The sequence below is a fragment of the Scyliorhinus torazame genome, chromosome 3 (assembly GCF_047496885.1).
Source record: "Scyliorhinus torazame isolate Kashiwa2021f chromosome 3, sScyTor2.1, whole genome shotgun sequence".
In the NCBI taxonomy this organism is placed as follows: domain Eukaryota; kingdom Metazoa; phylum Chordata; class Chondrichthyes; order Carcharhiniformes; family Scyliorhinidae; genus Scyliorhinus; species Scyliorhinus torazame.
This window is the reverse complement of record NC_092709.1, coordinates 114,955,425-114,976,018: the sequence shown is the minus strand read 5'-3', so window position 1 is coordinate 114,976,018 and position 20,594 is coordinate 114,955,425. Positions and strand designations below refer to the sequence as shown.

General features: G+C 51.2%; 1 protein-coding gene across 1 annotated transcript in view; it reads right to left on the bottom strand.

Moving 5' to 3' along the window:
• Positions 1-15,594, bottom strand: part of LOC140408653 (E3 ubiquitin-protein ligase MARCHF1-like) — a 1,031,995-nt gene extending 1,016,401 nt beyond the window's left edge. Inside the window, exons 1-3 of the mRNA XM_072496141.1 lie at positions 14,874-15,594; positions 10,927-11,027; positions 9,770-9,899 (exon numbers count right to left, since the gene is read on the bottom strand). The gene's annotated coding sequence lies outside the window, so the exon portion shown is untranslated. The remainder of the gene's footprint in view (positions 1-9,769; positions 9,900-10,926; positions 11,028-14,873) is intronic.
• Positions 15,595-20,594: the final 5,000 nt, after the last annotated feature.

The window sequence follows — 20,594 nt, the reverse complement described above, 5'->3', positions numbered from 1 at the left end:
ACATAAGCAAAGCCCTTGGTTTCAGAACTCTGCCTATCCAACTCCTGATTAGATGTCCTCTAAAGGGTCGGAGTGGGGGGTTTACAGTGTGGTTAGCACTCAGGGGATGTGATGGCCAATCTGCTGTGGGCTATCTGCAGCAGAACGCTGGGTATCTCACTCGGTGAGTGCCAGGTCCTTGATCGTAGGATGAGTGGCTCTGATCCAGTTGAACTCCTCCCTGTCTACCTTGGTAACCTGTGGGTTCAACAGTTCAAACCAGGAAATGTGGTTAGACTGACTGTCAGGAGATTGGGGTGCTTTAAAGGGACTTCAGCTTCTTTAGGAGATTTAGCTTCTGTGTCCAGCTTGGGCATCAGCACAAGTGGAGTATTCCAGCTGCTGTTGCAAGGGGCTTTGGTGAGCATGGCACCAGGATGGCAGAGGGCTCCTGAACTTGAGCCAGCTGTTCTGTGCTAATTTGAGAACTGTCCTGGTCCACATTTAAATTCACCATAAAGCTACCAGCCAGGCCAATCAATGTGGAAAAATGTAAAGTTGCTCACTTTACCAGAAAGAATGAAAAGAAGCAGAATAAACAGAGAAAGACTGCAGAATTCTGAGATGCAGAGGGATCTCGATATTTCAGTGCATTAGTCACAAAATGTTAGTATGCAGTCACTGCAAGTAAAAGGCTAATAGAATACTATCTTTTATATTTAGAGCAATTGAACATAAAAGTTATGCTTCGGATATACAAGGCATTTTGAGGCCATGAGCTGGTTTTTCCACTGTCGGGATTCTCCGTTGCGCCAGCCACGCCTGGGGATTTCCTAATGGAGTGGGGGTGCCCACAATGGGAAATCCCATTGACCGGCTGGCGGGACGGAAAATCCGGCGGGGACGCACCGCACCAGGAAACTGGTGCGGTGCGACGGCGAATCTCGGCCCACATCTAGAATACTGTCCGCAGTTTTGGGTTCCTTTATTTAAGGAAGAATGTAAATGCATTGGAGACGGTTAAGAGTAGGTGTGCTGGATTGATAGCTCGAGTGAGAGAGTTGCCTTACAAGGAAAGGTTAGACAGATTGGGTTTGTTTCTGCTGGAGTTTAGAAGAGTAAGGGGTGTCATGTGTATCAGATCCTGAATGATATTGACAAGGTGGATGTGGAAAGGATGTTTCCGCTTGTGGGTGAGTCCAGAACTAGGCGGCACTGTTTTAAAATTAGGGTCGCCCTTATGGGACAGAGATGAGGAGAATTTTTTTTCCTGAGAATTGTGAGACTTTGGAACTCTGCCTCAGAAGGCAATGAACGTGGGGCCACTGAATATTTTTAAGGCGATGGTAGACAGATTCTTGTAATATAGAACAATGCCAGCAGCGGGTTCAATTCCCGTACCGGCTTCACCGAACAGGCGCCGGAATGTGGCGACTAGGGGCTTTTCACAGTAACTTCATTTGAAGCCTACTTGTGACAATAAGCGATTATTATTATTATAGGTGATTGGGATTCTTCGGAATATTATCCATTGGTCGGATGTGATCTGTTTCAGCCAGTCCAACTCGATGTAGGTTTGTGTGGGCTTCTTAGGAACATTCCAGAATTGCTGATGATATGCCTCTGGGGCTAACTTAGTGTCGGCACTTAGGATGACATCTTGACATTTCCATTGAGAGAGATGGCTATTGCCAAAGCAGAAAGGATAATACAAGGGTGCTGCATCTTGAGCCACCCTCAGAAGGGTGAGCATTAAATAAATTTTAAATAGTCCAAGGATGCAGAGCGCGGATAATGGAGAGGACCCCCTGTGGTGAACGTATTATGGCAACCATCCACCACTGTATTGCATTGTACTATGTTGTTGCCCTTGTGGGCTCCACCTATGGACCATTATATTGTATCACACCGCTTGTATCATGTTGGTGCCCTTGTGGGCTCTGCCCCTGGCTCCACCCGCTTGATGGGAGGTATATGGAGCAGCTACCCTGTAGGCAGCTCTCAGTGCAGAGCAGTCGCAGGCAGGCACTGTTCTAGTTGATTAAAGCCACTGTTCACTTCAACTCTCTGTCTCGTGTGAATTGATGGTCGCATCAATTTAATCAACTACAACATCGCAATGGAAGCAGCCCTCAAACCTGACCGACTGGAACTCGACACACAGGCCGCGGAAGCCAAAGGCTCTGATGTTTCGAGGCCTACCTCGCCGCCTCCTCCTCGCCCTCCATCACATACGAACAGAAGCTGAGCCTCCTCCATGCCCGGGTGAGCCATCGAATCTCCGTACAACTCGAGGAGGCGACCACATACACAGACGCGCTTGCGATCCTGAAGCAGCAATATGCGAGGCCGGTGAACAAAGTGTTTGCGTGGCATCTCCTCACCACTCGCCGCCAATGCCCCGGGGAATCGCTGGAGGAGTACCTACGCGACCTGAACGTCCACGCGCGAAGCTGCAACTACAAGGCCGTCACGGCCTCGCAACACATGGAACTCGCGATCTAGGACACCTACGTGGCTGGAGTCCGATCCAACTACGTCAGACAGCGCCTGCTCGAGAAGTGCGCCCTCGACCTAGAAGAGACGGTAAAACTAGCCACCTCCCTAGAAGTAGCGTTTCAGAGATTCAACGCTTTCCGTTGAAGCAACCCGGGGGGCTGGCCTGCTACTTTTGCGGCCAGAAACAGCACCCCAGGCAGCGTTGTCCAGCTCGGAACAAGAACTGTAGCGACTGCGGCAAGAAAGGACACTTTGCTAAAGCTTGCCTGGCCAGGACTAAGTCCTCCAAATCATAGGCCCGACTCTCAGACTCACAGGCCCGCTGACCTCGCAGCGTGGCTGCGTGCCTGCTGGCTCCGCCCCCTTCAGACGCGTCACCAGCCTCATGTTGTCCGTGGGGCAGTCATCTTCGACTCTACACAAGACATGTGACTCACGGGGGCCGCCATCTTGGCCGCCGTCTTCATCGCCGCCCGACACCTGCAACTGACGGGGGCCGCCATCTTCAATGCCGCCCGACACATGCGACCGACGGGAGCAGCCATCCCGGGACCACCCAACCCCCTCTGACCACACCGGCTACCCGCAACTCGGCACGGTCACCCTCGACCAGTCACACCCAAAGCACCTCAGGAACTCCATGATGACCGTCTGGGTCAATGGGCACGAAACGCCCTGCCTGTTTGACTCCGGGAGCACGGAGAGCTTTGCACACCCAGACACGGTAAGGCGCTGTTCTCTCCAAATCTCCCCCGCATTTCAAACAATCTCCCTTTTTTCCGGATCGCACTCAGTGCAGATCCGGGGGTACACTGTCGCGAACCTCGCGATACAGGGCGTCGAATACGCAAACTTTAAACTATATGATTCCCTGATCTCTGCGCTCCTCTTCTGTTGGGAGTGGACTTCCAGTGCAACCTCAGCAGCCTGACCCTAAAGTTCGGCGGGCCCCTATTCCCCTCACCGTTTGTAGCCTCGCGACCCTGAAGGTTGACCCTCCCCCGCTATTCACGAATCTCCCCGCCGACTGTATACCGTCGCCACCAGGAGCAGGCGGTACAGTATCCTCTTGCGGGTGGGAATCATCGAGGCCAGTAACAGCCCCTGGAGAGCCCAGGTGGTGGTCGTCAGGAGCAGGGAAAAGAACCGGATGGTTGTAGATTACAGCCAAAACATAAACCGGTATACGCACCTCGATGCGTACCCCCTCCCCCGGATAGCGGACATGGTTAATCAGATTGCACACTATCGGGTGTTCTCCACGGTGGATCTGAAGTCCGCATACCCCCAGCTCCCAATCTGCCCGGAAGACCGCCACTACACGGCCTTTGAGGCAGGCGGCTGCCTCTTCCACTTCCTCCGGGTCCCCTTCGGTGTCACCAACGGGGTCTCGGTCTTCCAAAGAACGATGGACCGAATGGTGGACCAGTACGGGCTGCGGGCCACGTTTCCGTACTTAGACAACGTCATCATCTGCGACCACGACCAGCAGGACCACAACGCCAACCTTCAGAAGCCTCTCCAAACCGCCCAAGCCCTCAACCTCAATTATAACAAGGAGAAATGCGTTTTCCGCACAACCAGACTGGGCCATGCTCGGCTATATCGTGGAAAACAGAGTCTTAGGGCCCAACCCCGACCGTATGCGCCCTCTCCTGCAACTCCCCCTTCCCCACTGCCCCAAGGCCCTGAAAAGATGCCTCGGGTTCTTTTCCTATTATGCCCTGTGGGTCCCCAACTATGCGGACAAAGCCCGCCCACTGATCAAAGCTATCATCTTCCCACTGGCGGCTGAGACCCGCCAGGCCTTCAGCTGCATCAAGGCAGATATTGCAAAAGCCGCGGTGCGCGCGGTGGACGAGTCCGTCCCCTTCCAGGTGGAGAGCGACGCGTCAGAGGTCGCCCTCGCCGCCACCCTTAACCAGGCAGGCAAGCCCGTAGCATTTTTCTCCCGTACCCTCAACGCCTCTGAGATTCGACACGCCTCAGTTGAAAAAGAAGCTCAAGCCATTGTGAAAGCTGTACGGCACTGGAGGCACTATCTCGCTGGTAGGAGGTTTACCCTCGTCACCGACCAACGGTCGGTAGCCTTCATGTTCGACAATACACAGCGGGGCAAGATCAAGAACGATAAAATCTTGAGGAGGAGGATCGAACTCTCCACCTAAAATTACGATATAGTGTATCATCCTGGGAAGCTCAATGAGCCCCCAGATGCCCTGTCCCGCGGCACATGCGCCAGCGCCATCCGCAATGCTCCGGGCCATCCACAATGACCTCTGCCACCCGGGGGTCACCCGGCTTATCCACTACATCAAGGCCCGCAACCTGCCCTACTCCACCGAGGAGGTCAGGGCCATGACCAGGGACTGCCAAATCTGCGCAGAGTGTAAGCTGCACTTCTATCGACCGGATAAGGCCCACCTGGTGAAGGCATCCCAGCCCTTTGAGTGCCTCAGTATCGACTTCAAAGGGCCCCTTCCCTCTACCAACTGCAAACCGTATTTCCTCAACGTCGTTCACGAGTTCTCCCGCTTCCCCTTTGCAAACCCTTGCCCCGACAATGACCGCAGCCACCGTCATTAAGGCCCTACATAGTATCTTCGCCTTGTTCGGTTTCCTCACTTATGTCTACAGTGACCGGGGCTCCTCGTTTGTGAGCGACGAGCTGCGTCAGTACCTGTTCGGGAAGGGCATTGCCTCGAGCAGGACTACCAGTTACAACCCCCGGGGAAACGGACAGGTGGAGAGGGAGAACGCGACGGTATGGAAGGCCGTCCTCCTGGCCCTGCGGTCTAGGAATCTCCCAGTTTCCCACTGGCAGGAGGTCCTCCCCGATGCGCTCCATTCCATTCGGTCACTTCTTTGCACAGCCACGAACGAGACCCCTCATGACCGCCTATTTGTTTTCCCTAGGAAATCCACCTCCGGGTCTCGCTTCCAACCTGGCTGAAGACACCGGCTCCCGTACTCCTCCGGGAACACGTGAGGAGCCATAAGTCCGACCCCCTGGTTGAGAGGGTCCAGCTCCTTCACGCCAACCCCCAGTATGCATACGTGGCGCACCCCGACGGCCGACAAGATACGGTCTCCCTCCGGGACCTGCCACCCGCAGGATCCCCTACGATCATCCCCTACCCTCCCATCCTACACCGAACAGTGCCCCCGCCCCTACATGGCCTCCACACCCCCTCCTATACCCCCAGCCTCCCCATCGCCAGCCTACAGGGATGAAGCTCCAGAAGACATGCTCCCGGAGTCCACCCCGTGCCCGCATTGACGAGTTCTTCACCCATGCCCGCATCGACGAGTTCAACACCCATGCCCACACCGACGAGTTCGACACCCATGCCCGCTGCGAAACCAGAGCTCAGGCGATCGCAGCGCACGATTGACAGACTCAACCTGTGAACCCTTCACCCCCGCTGGACTTCAATTTTTTAACAGGGGGTGAATGTGGTGAATGTATTATGGCAACCATTCACCACTGTATTGCATTGTACTATGTTGGTGCCCTTGTGGGCTCCACCTATGGACCATTGTATTGTATTACACCGCTTGTATCATGTTGGTGCCCTTGTGGGCTCCGCCCCCTTGAGGTGAGGTATATAGAGCTGCTGCCCTGTAGGCGGCTCTCAGTGCAGAGCAGTCGCAGACAGGCACTGTTCTAGTTGATTAAAGCCACTGTTGACTTCAACTCTCTGTCTCGTGTGAATTGATGGTCGCATCACCCCCTCACTGTCCACACTCCCCCCACCCCTCCCAAGAGCAGTAGCATTGGGGCTGCAAGGACGTTATTTGCTGTCAGACGCCCCCTACCTGCACCATGGAGGTTCTATTTCCAATGCCCCCCATTTCCTCTCCTCCCCCACCACCACCCCCTGAAGCTTCTGAGAAACCGCCTCCAGGCAGCTGGTGGTCTCCATGCAACAGGGGCCACTATGCCACTGTCAAAATGCCTCAGTTGGGCCGCTTCATTAAAATTGGCTACTTGCCTCTATTCTGTGGGTGGCCAATGGTCCATCCTCCTCCCACCCCCATCCCCACTCCCACCAAGTGGGATCCGGTAAGATTTTGCCCAATTTTTTCACTGGCAGAAGCGATCAACTAAAGGCCATAAATATAAGGCAGTCAATAATGCAGCCAATTGGGAATTCAAGACAGGTTTCTTCAATCCAGTGAGTGGTTAAAATGTCAAAGTTGCTTCCACAAGGAAATTTAGGTGGCTAGTTTTTACAAGGAGCTAGATAAAGACAAGAGAGAAGGGAATGGGGAATAGTTTGAAAGAAAGGAGTCCTGCATGGAGCAGGGTGGCTTGCTTCTATGTGTAAATGCTGCATAAGAAATACTTCAAAATTAAAAAAAATATGTTAAGTCACTGTGACTGGGTGAACAGGATCAGCATGAAGGACTACTGAAATATACTGAGCCAGGAGACATTTAAAATGCTGTTACCATGAGGACACCCCACAAAAACAACATTCAAATGGACTAGCCAAAAAGATATATCATCGTCAAAACGGCTAAGTTTAAGAAATCACACGCCTGGCAAATTGTCTTGGACTAAATATGCATGCCATAGGAACGTGATTAGCATACTGCTGTTTGGTTCCAACATGAACAGGTTCGTATGCTGACAGTGTGAAGGTGCAGTGCAGCTTCAATCTGTTCGTTTTATTGGATAGAACACTGTGAGGAATGTGCTGTCATTTCCTGATACAATTTTCTGACAGGCTCAGTTTGCTCTGACAGTGTAATTTTGGAAATTCTTCCCTCAGAAATGTACAGGCCATGAAGTGTCAGGCCAACTCTTTTTGAAGTGAATGCAGCTGTTAGTTGCTGTTTGTGTAACTCGCATTGCATTGACAACTGCAAACAGTTTTTCAGCATTGCAGTACCAAGCATATGCAGCCAATGTTCCGAGGCATTTTTATATATTGACCTTCTGAATCCTAAATTGTTTTTCAATTGTACTTCTTGATAATTTTGGGACTGATTTGCATGTCCTCCATTCAATGGGAACTGGGTGGTTACCGGCTGAAAATGGCAGTGTATCACTTCCCTTCCAGCTCCTGTCACTGGTATGGCCGCCATTTTCATTAGAGCTTTCATTGGATCAGCCCAGTCACCTGTGAGTAATATGCCGATTGGTGTCAAATATTGTACATAGGACCATTCTGGGGAATCAATGGGTGAAGCGTGCATGCTCTGTCCACTGGGATCAGACATTGAGTAGTCTAACCAATGATTCTTGAAGAGACTGCTGCAGGATGCTCAAAAAATGGAAATTAAAATACAAATTGGGGAGTTGTCAGCCTGTCCCTGGCCCTCACCTTCTCTCACAATTGCTGCGTTTTTCGCAGAGGTGCTGCCGGAACCTCTTCATCCTCCTCTGAATGTCAAGTTATTACTGAGAGTTGGTATGGTATCTGTCGTCCACCATTAGTAACCAAATAAGGCCCAGCCCTCAAAATGAGTCATGTTTCAGGGCAGGAATCGGTGTGTTCCTCACAATATGATGGTTCCTGACGTGAAAGTCAACCCAGTTACATTTTAGGGTTTATACAGAATATTCTTGATTATGCAGCTAGCACAAGGGACTGAGGCACAAGGCCATGAAAACCATAATTTACAATGTCAGGTTGCAAGTTAAAGAACTTGTTTCATTATTGCTCTCCTTCATCTTTTTTTTTATATGGTCGTTCCACATTACTGCACAAGAACTTGGAAGGAAAGGCAAGCAAAATTGATTATTCGTTTCGCTTTATATTTGCTATTCAAGTCCAGTCAAGCCTGCACACTTCATCTTATCTTTATTACCCACAGTGCAAAATAATTAACACTTTAAAGATAACTTGACTATCCATCCAATCAGTGTTAAGATAGGTTCAATCTGAGACACAGTTAAATTACATGTACTCTCCATTGCAGTGTTCATAGAATCATAAAATCCCTACAGTGCAAAAGGAGGCCATTCAGCCCATTGAGTCTGCACTAGGACTCCAAAATACCTGGGCCCACTCTCCGGCCCTCTCCCCACCTAACTAAGGGCCAATTTAGAATGGCCAATTCACCACACCTGCACATCTTTGGACTGTGGAAAAAAAACGGAACAACCGGAGGAAACCCGCGCAGAAATGGAAAGAGTCTGCAAACTCCACACAGTCACCCAAGGCTGGAATTGAACCTGGGTCTCTGGCGCTGTGAGGCAGCAGTGCTAACTACTGTGCCACCGTGCTGCCTTAATGTACCACATCTCTTGAATGTGGCTTTTGAGGGGTGAGGTCAACTCATCTCAACTTTAAAAGCTGCCTAACCTATACTGGAGTCAAGTGTATATATATTGGAGCCATCAACATGACTATTCAAATGGACAGGTAGGGGGAGTGCTGCCACAAACAATAATTTCAACACAGGAAGAAATGTTTTATTTGCAAAATGTTGTGGAGTCACCTCTAAGGAACTAAATGATCAAGGGATACCTTTAGCTGAGTTGTATGGTGTGGAGTTAATTTGAGCACATTTTACACCAAAGTTAAAATTATCCCAATTCAACTAAGCTGCAAAGTAACAGAAACATACTCATTAGAGAACGGCTTAGTTACTTTCATGAATTCCAGCTCATTAAGTATATTATTAACTCCTTTACAAGCACCATTATTGTAAGTGCAACACGATTAGTGATTCAGTTAAACATCAATTATTAGTATATTCACAATCCCACAAGTTCAAAAGATTAAAATAGTGTATTGCATCGTGCGAATTAAAACTCATTGAAATTAAGTCATCCTTATTCAGTATCTGTGTAAAATTAATATTCATCATGTCATCATGTTAAATAAAAACATAGAATTTGTGCATTATATTCCCAAATCTACTTCTGCAAAAATATTATTTTTTATTAACAAGACAATAATTGTAGCCAATGCACCAGAAGTAATTAGCAACCACCTTCAACAACACAGGGATTTATAAAAAGCAACGTCTCCCTCTACTCAAATCAGGATCATATCAGGTTTATAACAGCATTCTTAGCTGCCCAAAGGCATTGTATTTTTGAGCGTGAGTTTTTCCTGTCATTTTAGTGAAGATTATAAAATGGAAATTGCAAGTCCATGTGTATACCCATTAAAGAACAAATAGAAATCATTTAGGTTCCGGAGAAACAAGCTCCAGAATTCGGCTGCAGCAAGAAAGCAAACAAGATATGCAACATAAAGTCCGAAAGATTGTGATAAGACCATTAATAATCTCACAGGTGTAAACTGTATTGTGATTTACAGTTACTTACCCATCATTGAAGTGGTATTGATGTATTCCTGTTATTTAGATTTGAAAGTCCTGGTTCTCTGCATAGTTGGGATTTGCTTGAAGAATCTGCTGAGACTCTCAAATAAGCAACAGCTAGCTGTGCCTGCTCACTGTAAAATGATGCAGCACTGAACAGTATAACACACATTCTCCAGATTCTACAGTCATTTATGTCCCTGTCATATGATGTAACTGAGTGTTTTTTCTGCCATACTCAGAGACAGAATTAATCAATAGCAGAGAAGATGATAGATAAGAAAAAAGGAGCTATGATTCTTTGGGTAAATTAAACATCAGCCAAAGGCAAACATTTGGTCGTTACTTCCATCCTGTTTCTCTTGAAACCTGATCAATAGAAATAAATAAAGCTCAGGCAGGAATATTCACATTCAGCAGTGTAAATTATTCGGATTCTAAATTACATAAAGCATATCAGTTCCAATTGAAGGATGCTGTAAGTATTGCATGGGAGATTGAATATTAGACCCGCATAACACACGACAGGAGAAGTCAATAAACACACATTAGTCACCGAGCCATCTGTGATGAAATAACATTGAAGAAGATGGAACTTACACACTCATAAATTGTTCAAAATTGTATTGTTTTCTTTACCAAATATTCCCACGGAAATTCATAGAATCATGGAATAAAACAGCAGAGAAGGAAACAATTCTTCCCATTGTAACCATGCAGGCACTTTGATAAAGCTATTCAATTATTCCCACACCCCTGTTTTTTACTCATAGACCTATCAAACTATTTATCTTCAAGTTCACACCTAATTCTCTTTCAAACGTTGCAATTAATTCTGCTTCTACTCCCCTTTCGGATAATGCCTGCCAGCCTATGACAACCCTCTGTGTAAAAAATTACTGCCTGGAGCATTTAGTCAGGCACTACCGTTTTGTTGGCACATTGCTTCTGTTCTGGCTATGTTGGCCCCTCAGAATAATACCTGCATTCTGCCAACATTTATATGGATAACGCTAGCTAAACCAGACATGACCTGCTGACCACTTTGCACAAAGTAATCAAATCTTGCATTTCCATTTAACAATAAATGCCTCTCTTTGCATGGCACAATCAGAATGTGAAAGCTACAGTGTGCATCAACATAACACCACAGTGACCCACTTAGTGATCTGCCTGATGCGGTGCTGTCCATTTTCAGGCACGTCTACGCAGTTTTCCCACTGTTGCCTCAGAGGAGGCAGAGGCAGTCTGTCTTGCGTTACCTGTGCCAAAATAAATACAAACTCAGTTGCAGTTGAAGAGTCAGCATAGACATTGTACTTGTTGCTTTATTGCGAGACTGTTCTTACATGTGCTTCTAGCTGAGCAGATGGTTACATCACTCCAAATCATGCTTCATACACACATAAACATGTTTTCAAACAGCTTCACTTGCCTCCACCATCATAACACCTCTCTCCCCTTGAATAGAGGATCAGTTCAGTTCAACATTGCTATGGCTAGAGAGGTATTTCTTATGGGGTCTAAAAATGGTATCAATGTTATATAGTGATAATGTATTCTTGCACATATAGTGTTGCACTCGGCGCGGATCCATTAGATCGCAGGAGATGCCGAAATCGGGATCCATGCCGGACGCCGATCGCTTTCCGATCCAACCGACCCACTCCCATTGGCAGGTTCCGGATCCCCCCTAGATGTGGCAAGAAATCAATTAACACCAATTGGGGCCAATCTCCGTATCGTTAACGGGACCCCCCATCTAACAGCCTCCTGTGATCTAACCGGCTCCCCAGAGAGCGGTCACGCGGACGCCCTTCAGCACACATATTGAGAAACATGGAGCTAGCAAAATGGCTGCTGGGGGATTGAAGGAGCTGAGTAGCCATCTTTGAAACCAGGCATTGAGCCAGGAGCTCTGGAGCTGGAGCCTCGTTGCTCGGGGGTGGGGGAGCCCCCAGGGGTGGACGGGCCGGGTTGAGGGGAATGGGGTCCATCAGTGGGGGGTCGCCCCTGGGTAGAGGGGTGAGAGACTCAGTGCCTGTGGGTCCAACAGGCCATCCCTGGATTGTGTATACCCATAACAGGGCCAACTTCAGCTGCTTGTCCGTCCCACCGAATACACCCAGGGCAGAGCCCTATCTATAGTAATATGGTGAAGGTCACTTGAACTCCCACTGACCATGGCTGCCTCTGGCTACACAGCTGGAGGCTTTTGCTAATGGGCGTTGTTTGTTACACGAGCACTTTACAGCTCTCAAAGTGGATTCACATGGTTACACATGCTCTGTTGCTACTGCCTAGCATCCCAATCAGACTGTGAGGCCTGGACACTGGAGGCATCAGCATCATAGAGGCAGCAGCCAACAATCAAACACCCCACAGCTGAGGATATCCTCACGACCAGGTGCTCAGGGCCCCCTGCTGTAGCCAGGGGTGCGTGTGCAAGGCGGGGTCCCCCAACACAACCAGCTCATTGGATGGCATCGTGAGAGAAGGCGGGGTGGGGAATATAAGGGTGGGGGCGGCTTGGGGACCCAAGAGTACTGGGGTGGAAGCCATAACTGATTATTGATCTCTCACCCGCTCCAATTCCTTAGAGAAATCACATTATGGATGTTATCATAGACTCCGGAGCAGCTGCCCTCGCGATGCTGGTGGCAGGCCGAGTGGCTGGAGAAGGCAGCGGCAGCAGCATTGATGGAGGCTCAAGGCGGCAGCCCATAGGCAGGAGTTTCCACTTATCCTGCGGACCCGGCCACCCACCAGGCAAGGGAAGGACCCAGAGGAGGAGGCCGGCAACGGCCCAAGGTGTTTATGCGTCACTGGTCGTTTGAGGAGATGTCAGACACCATGTGCCACAGGAGGCTTCTCCTCAACAAGAGAACGGTGTGGCACCTGTGCCATGTCATTGGCATCATGTGGAGGAGGAGGATACCCACTCCCGGTGGCCGTAAGGTCACCGCGGTCCTGAATCTCTATGCTTCAGGTACATTCCAGGGCGCGAGCGGGGTCTTGTGCGGCATCTCTCACGCTACAGCCCACAAGTGCATATGTGAAGTTACAGATGCCCTGTTTTCCCAGGCAGCCAACTACATAAAATTTGACCTGGACCAAGCCCCGAAGATGACAGGGCAGCAGGGTTTTCCACCATTGCCGGGATACCCCAAGTCCAGGGAGTAATTAATTCCACTGATTTTGCCTTGTGCATACTGTGTCAACAGGGAGTGCCCTTCCACTCCCAGAATGTTCCACTTATGTGCGACCACTACCTCCAGATCATGCATGTGTGTGCATGCTTCCCAGTGAGTGTGCATGACAGATACATCCTGGAGAAGTCAGAGATCCCCGGCGTCTTTGAACAACACCCCAGGGTGACGGGATGGTTCTTTGGGATAAGGACCTGAGGACCTGGCTAATGACGCCAGTACTAAGGCCAGTGACCTATGTGGAGACCCAATATAACTAGGCCCATGTGGCCACCCGGGCTGTCACTGAGCAGTGCATCGGACCGTCATGACCGCCCTGGTGGTGCACCACAGTACACCCCCCAGAGTGTCACCCGCTTTGTGCTGGTCTGCTGTGCCCTCAGCAACCTGGCACAGCAATGGGGCGATGTGCTGGAGGTGGAGGAGGAGGGACATGCAGCCTCTTCTGAGAATGAGGATGAGGAGGGACCAGACCAAGAGGGGCTGTAAGATGTAGGATGAACCAGGGACAACCCGCGAGTGCAGCCAGTGGATGGAGGACAGGTGGCGGAGGCAAGGGTTGGGCATGCCTGGAGGACCGGGGGGGCCCTCATCCACGGCAAAAGTGGCCCCAATCGGATCTCCCTGAAAATTAATGGGCCCCCAATCTGCATGGAATTCGGCACTGGGGCAGCAGTGTCAGTGTCAGGTGCCGTAAGTTTGATCACATCTGGTCTGGCCTTCTATCGCTGACCCTGTTGGACACCAACGCAAGGCTGGCCACTTATACCGGGAACCACTGACAATAACAGACACTTCAAATGTTCCGGTCAAGTATGGTCAACAATCTGCAAACTTCGCTCTGGTGGTGGTTCACGGGAGCGGTCCGAGCTTGTTGAGAGCGTGACTGGTTATACCACCTGTGGTTAGATTGGCAGTGGGCCACATGAACCCACATGGCCCTGAAGGGATTCTGATAAAATTCCCATCAGTGTTCTTGGATGACTTGGGCGCCATAAAAAGGGCCTGTATCCAGAATAAGCGTGTCCCAATTGCTCAACTGCAGTATTTCTGTGCCCAGCCTGTGCCATACACCTTACAACCCAAGGTGGACACTGAATAGGCCCGGAGGGAGAATTTGGGTGCCATACGTCCAATGCAGTTCTGTGACTGGGCGGTGCTGATCATCCTGATCATGAAACAGGGTGGATCAGTACTTCTGTGTGGCGACTATAAGATGGTGGTCAACCGTGTGTCTCGACTGGACCGTTATCCAGTCCCTACGATTGGGGATCTTTATGCGAAGTGCAGCTGAGGTCGGACGTTTACGAAACTCTACATGAGTCACGCTTACCTCCAGTTGGTCCTGGCCCCCGGGTCCAGGCCCTTTATAACCATGAACACAGAGAATGAATGAACGATACACCTGCCTGCCTTCTGGGGTTTCCTCTGCGTGTGCAATATTCCAACACATAATGGAGAATATCCTGCAAGGCCTACTTTATGTGGCCTGATCACGGGCAAGTCCGACCAGGGGCACTTACAAAACCTGGCTAAGTTGCTGAGGCGTTTTGAGGAAGCTGGCGTCCGTCTCCAACAGGAGAAATGTCTTCAACTTTGCCGAAGTAGTGTACCTCGGCTACCTCGTAGACAGCCATGGCTTGCACCCAGTGGTAGAAAAGGTACAGTCAATTCTGGTATCAGACAGCAATATGTAGTTTATGAGCGCGGAATTTGCAGCATTTATGTCAGCCAACAGGACTGCCTAGCTCCAACTCAGGAACCGAGATGGACATTCCCGCACCGCCGGAGGCTCCCGTGCTGGCTCTCATGACCGCACAAGCAATGCCGCCGCCATCCAGACACTCATTACACAAACGCCACTCTCCGGTCTGATGTACACCTCCTGACGCCGCTCACCTGAAGTAGCGTTCCGTGCCGGGCAGCGTTGTCGGGGGCGAGTACCCTGGCAGCAGAAGTAGCACTTCGGGCCTCCGGCATTGGCGGGCCGCTGCGCAGCACAGGCTTGCATCGCGCCCGGGTCGGTTGATGGCTGCGCCCATGAGGCCCACGAAGGTGCCGCGCGGTTGGAGGTGTAGGCCTCCATGTTCTGGGAGGCCACCTCCAGTGAGATGGAGAGCTGGACTGTCTCTGGGAGGCCGAGTGTCCCCCCTTCTAATAAACGCTGGCGGATATAGTTCGAGTGCATGCCTGCGACATAGGCGCACCTGATCAGCAGCTCCGCGTGCTGGGTAGCCGATATCGCCCGGCAGTCACATTACGACAGAGGATGCGCAAGGCGCACAGGAATTCCGCAAGTGATTCCCCAGGGCATTGGAGTCTCATGGCGAAGAGGTGCCTAACATATACCTGGTTGACGGATTTCACATAATGTCCTTTTAGCAGCGTTATCGCCTCCGCGTACGACGGGGTGTCTCTGATGAGCTTAAAGACTCTTGAGCTCACCCGTGCGTGGAGGGTCTGCTTCTTCTGGAGGTCCGTGAAGTCTTCGTTGAAAGATGCGAGGTAGGCCTCGAAGCAGCTTAGACAGTGTTCAAAAGTCTCTGTAGCGTTAGCTGCTTGTGGGTCCAGGTGCAAGCGATCAGGCCAGTTCGTGTCCAGAGGCAGGAGGATTGCTGTTTATTGTATTAAATTGATACACCATCAATAATAGATGACAAGTGATAAATGTAACTGAGGCTTTAATACACGAAACAGCAAGCCTCCTGCCTCTGGATCCGACCTGGGTCTGGAGGCGGAGACTTGCCACTTTTATACAGAAGCCCTGAGGGGAGGAGCCACAGGCAGAGCCAGCCGGGACAAGCCCAGGCATGTACAACACAGCCCAGTGAATATAATACAATGAACACAATAACATGGTTTACCACAGTTATATGCAGGGAAGTAATGCAAAATTTAAATTTAAAACCCTCAAAACTTCAAAGACATTTGAAGACTAAGCACAGTGAGTTTGAGGACAAACCGCTTGATGTTTTTCAAAGGATGCAGCGAGATCTTAAATCGTCAGCTGAAGCCCTCAGCAGAAATGTAACATTGAATGACAAAGTACAATTAGCCTCTTTCATGGTAGCTTACCGTGTAGCGAAAGAGAAAATGCCCACACTGCACAGAGAGATTAATTCTCCCTGCAGCAATAGACATAGTTAATACAGTCCGAGATGAGAGATCAGCTGAAAAGGTGAAATGCATCCCATTTAGTGATAATACATTGGCTTGCTGAATTTGTGATACTGCTGAGAATTTAGAATCCCAGCTTATTTCTCGTTTAAAATCAGCATGAGAGTTCACAATAGAACTGGATGAAAGTACAGACGTTTCAGATTGTTCAACCTTGCTAGTTTACGTTAGGTATGTTTGGTATCTGGGAGCATGGTGGTGCAGTGGTTAGCACTGTTGCCTCATGGTGCCGAGGTCCCAGGTTCGATCCCGGTTCTCGGTCACTGTCTGTGTGGAATTTGCACATTCTCCCGTGTTTGCTTGGGTTTTGCCCCCACAACTCAAAGATATGCAGGTTAGGTGGATTGGCCACACTAAATTGCCCCTTAATTGATAAAAATGAATTGGGGACTCTAAATCTATTTGTTAAAAACGGTATGTTTGGTACAATGAATTTGCTGAGGCTTTGATGTGCTGCTGGGCAGAGATTTATGAAGCATTGAATAGTTACGTAGTTGGAAAGTGTGGGCTCAACTGGGTTCATTGTAGAGGAATCACAAGTGATGGGGCAGTTAACATGACTGGGAAAAACAGCGGAGTTATAATGAGTATTAAGGAGGCAGCTGATTAGGACATTGTTTGGAATCATTTACTGTGAGGCATTGGCATCGAAAGGAATTCCATCTTATCCTGAAGTGCTGTTGAAAGGAATTGTGAAAGTTTTGAATTTCATTAAACACAGCACATTTAATACCAAGCTATTTGAGGCTTTGTGTTCAATATGGTGGCCAAGCACACACATTTATTGTTCCACACAGAGGTACGTTAGTTGTTAAGGGATCAGGGGCGGGATTCTCTCAGCCCAGGGCCGAGCCGGAGAATCCCCGCGACCAGGCCACGCCACCCAGACGCTGGCACCCGATTCTCCGCAGAGCGGAGAATCGGCACCATTGCCGTTGGCGTGTTTGGCGCGGCACCGATCGCGAGCCGCTGGTCCGCCGATTCTCGGCCCAGGATGGGCCGAGCGGCCGCAGTTAAAACACTGAGGCCCGCCGGTGCCGTCTACACCTGCTCGCAGCCGGCGGGGATTCTGCGTGCAAGGGTCGGGTGGCGGCCTGTGGGGGGGGGGGAGGGGGGGCTCCGACCCTGTGGGGGAGGCCTCTGATGAGGCCTGGCCCACGATCGGGACCCACCAATCGGCGGGCCGGCCTCTCTGTCCCCCGGCCTCTTTTCCTACGCGCCGGTTCCTGTACTCCTTGAGTTGGGGCCGGCGCGTTGAAGGAGGCCACTGCGCATGCGCGTGTTGGCGCCGGCGCCACTACACAGTTCGCACCGGGATCAGCAGCTGGCGCTCCAGCACCATGCTGTCCCCCTGTAGGGGCCAGAATTACTCCTGGCACCGGCGTTTACGACGGCGTGGACACTCTGCCACAGGATGGGAGAATCCCGCCCCGGGTGCTTGGCAGAGTTTATGAACTGAGGCACGAAATCCATGCTTTCCACCTTGAAAAATCATCCACTCTGGCTGATTCATTTGGTGATGAAACTTGGATGCTAACTATGTCTTACCTTGCAGACATCTTTTCAATTCTAAATGAACTGAACCTCAAATTGCAAGGGAAAGAAAATGATTGTATCCGGCACTGTGAAGAAATAGGTTTCCAAAAGTTATTGAAAGTTTGGCAAGTGCAAAGCCAAAACTACAAAATGCCCCACACTGCTACGACACGTTGAGGAAAACAGTGTTAGTATGGAAACTGTTCATAGACTGGCAAGCCTTATTGAGTCACATCTGGCTGCCCTGATCAATACTTTTTATCGCACTTCCGGTTGCGGCGATGCGGAGCTAAGCCGCACGATTCGGCAGCTCCCGCGATCACGGACTTTCGAGCTCTCTAGAGGAGCCCCAACCGGAATTTTTTGAAGACGTTCCGTGTGGGAAGGGAAGAGTGAGGTCCCCTTCACCATTTATGGACCGGACTAGAAGCGAAACGGCCAAAAAAGCGGCATTGGAGCAGCGGGAGAAGCGAGGGAAGAAAAACAAAATGGCGACGGCCGGGGATAAAGTGGAATGCGGGCCGGAGCTGCAAGAGTTCATTCAGTGCTGTTTCGAGGAGCTACGGAAAGAGATGCTGTCGCCTATGCTGTCGGCGATTGAAGGACTAGGGATGACCCAGAAGGCCCACGAGGTAAAGATCCAGGAGGTGCAGAAAAAAGTCAATGAGAACGAGGATGAGATCTTGGGCATGGCGGTGAGGGTGGAGGAGCACGAGGCGCTGCACAAGAGGTGGGCGAGAAAATTCGAAGACCTGGAGAATAGGTCGAGGAGAAAGAATCTCCGGATCCTGGGTCTCCCTGAAGGAGTGGAGGGGGCCGATGCCGGGGCATATGCGAGCACGATGCTCGAGTGGATGATGGGCGCGGAGGCCCCTTCGAGGCCTTTGGAGCTGGATGGGGCACACCGGGTGCTGGCGAGGAGGCCCAAGGCTAATGAGCCGCCAAGGGCGATTGTGGTGAGGTTTCACCGTTTCACGGACGGAGAGAGGGTCTTGAAATGGGCCAAGAAAGAGCGGAGCAGCAGCTGGGAGAATGCGGAGATCCGAATATACCTGGATTGGAGCACGGAGGTTGCAAAGAGGAGAGCGGGTTTCAACCGGGCCAAGGCGGTGCTGCACCGAAAAGGAGTGAGATTTGGAATGCTGCAGCCAGCGCGATTGTGGGTCACATACAAGGATCAACACCACTGTTTTGAAACGCCTGAGGAGGCTTGGACCTTTATTCAAACTGAAAAGTTGGACTCAAACTGAGGGTTTGTGAGGGTGGGGGGGATGTTTGATGTTTGTTGTACATAGGGTGTTAATCACGCGCAGGAAATGTTCCACGGGCTGGGGGAGGGATGGGGATGGGGAAAGGGACCGGGTGAGAAGACCGTACGAGACGGTGGGCGCTGGTGCTGGAGGGAGAGGAGGCTCGGGGATGGGGGAAATGAGACAAGGCCCCAGACAGGAGACAAGGTCTGGGGGACTGGAGGGTGAGGGCGGCGCGGGCACGGGACTGGCCTAGAAAAGGAGATGGCTAGTCAGCAGGGGGGGCAATCCAGCGGGTGGGGGGAGGCCCCCCAATCCGGCTGATAACGTGGAATGTGAGGGGCCTGAATGGGCCGGTAAAGAGGGCCCGAGTGTTCGCGCACTTAAAGGGACTGAGGCCAGACGTGGTCATGCTCCAGGAGCTGCGCCAGAGGGGCGGGGCAGGCTTAGGAAAGCGCGGGTTTTTTCCCGTGCTATGGAAGAAAGGAGGGGGGGAATGGAGGAGCGCACACTGATTGGGGGATTCCCACACGGGGGGGTCAATGGGACGGCGGGGGTAGCCAGGGTCAGCAGGTGTCAGCTGACTTACGGGAGTGCTATGGGGGGAGCAAAAAAGCTAGACACGGGTCTAGCGGGGAGGGGGGGTGGAGGGGGGGAAAAAGGGTTGCTGCTGCACTGGCCGAAGGGAAATGGGACACAGAAGAGGTGGTCGGGGCGGGGGTCTCCCGTCTGGGGACTGGAGGTTGAGGGCGGCGCGGGCACGGGACTGGCCTAGAAAAGGAGATGGCTAGTCAGCGGGGGGAGGGGGGGCAATCCAGGGGGTGGGGGGAGGCCCCCCAATCCGGCTGATAACGTGGAATGTGAGGGGCCTGAATGGGCCGGTAAAGAGGGCCCGAGTGTTCGCGCACTTAAAGGGACTGAGGCCAGACGTGGTCATGCTCCAGGAGACACATTTGAAGGTGGCGGATCAAGTCAGGTTAAGAAAGGGATGGGTAGGACAGGAATTCCATTCGGGGCTGGACGCGAAGAACAGAGGGGTGGCAATATTGGTGGGGAAGCGGGTGTCGTTTGAGGCCAAGAATATCGTAGTGGACAATGGAGGTTGATATGTGATGGTGAGCGGTAAGTTGCAGGGGACGTGGGTGGTATTGGTAAATGTATACGCCCCGAACTGGGATGATGCCGGATTCATGAAGTGCATGTTGGGGTGCATTTTGGACCTGGAGGTAGGAAGCTTGATAATGGGTGCGGATTTTAATACGGTGTTGGACCCAGGACTGGATCGCTCCAGATCTAGGACCGGAAAGAGGCCCGGTGGCGGCCAAGGTGCTTAGGGGGTTTATGGATCAGATGGGGGGAGTGGACCCGTGGAGGTTTGCCAGGCCGCAGGCCAGGTAATTTTCTTTTTTCTCCCACGTGCACAAAGCCTACTCCCGGATAGATTTTTTTGTTCTGGGCAGGGCGCTGATCCCGAAAGTGGAGGGAATGGAGTATTCGGCCATAGCCATTTCAGATCACGCCCCGCACTGGGTGGAACTGGAGTTGGGAGAGGAGAGGGACCAACGCCCGTTGTGGCGGCTGGATGTGGGACTGCTGGCAGATGAGGCGGTGTGTGGGAGGGTGAGGGGGTGTATCGAAAGGTACTTGGAGGCCAACG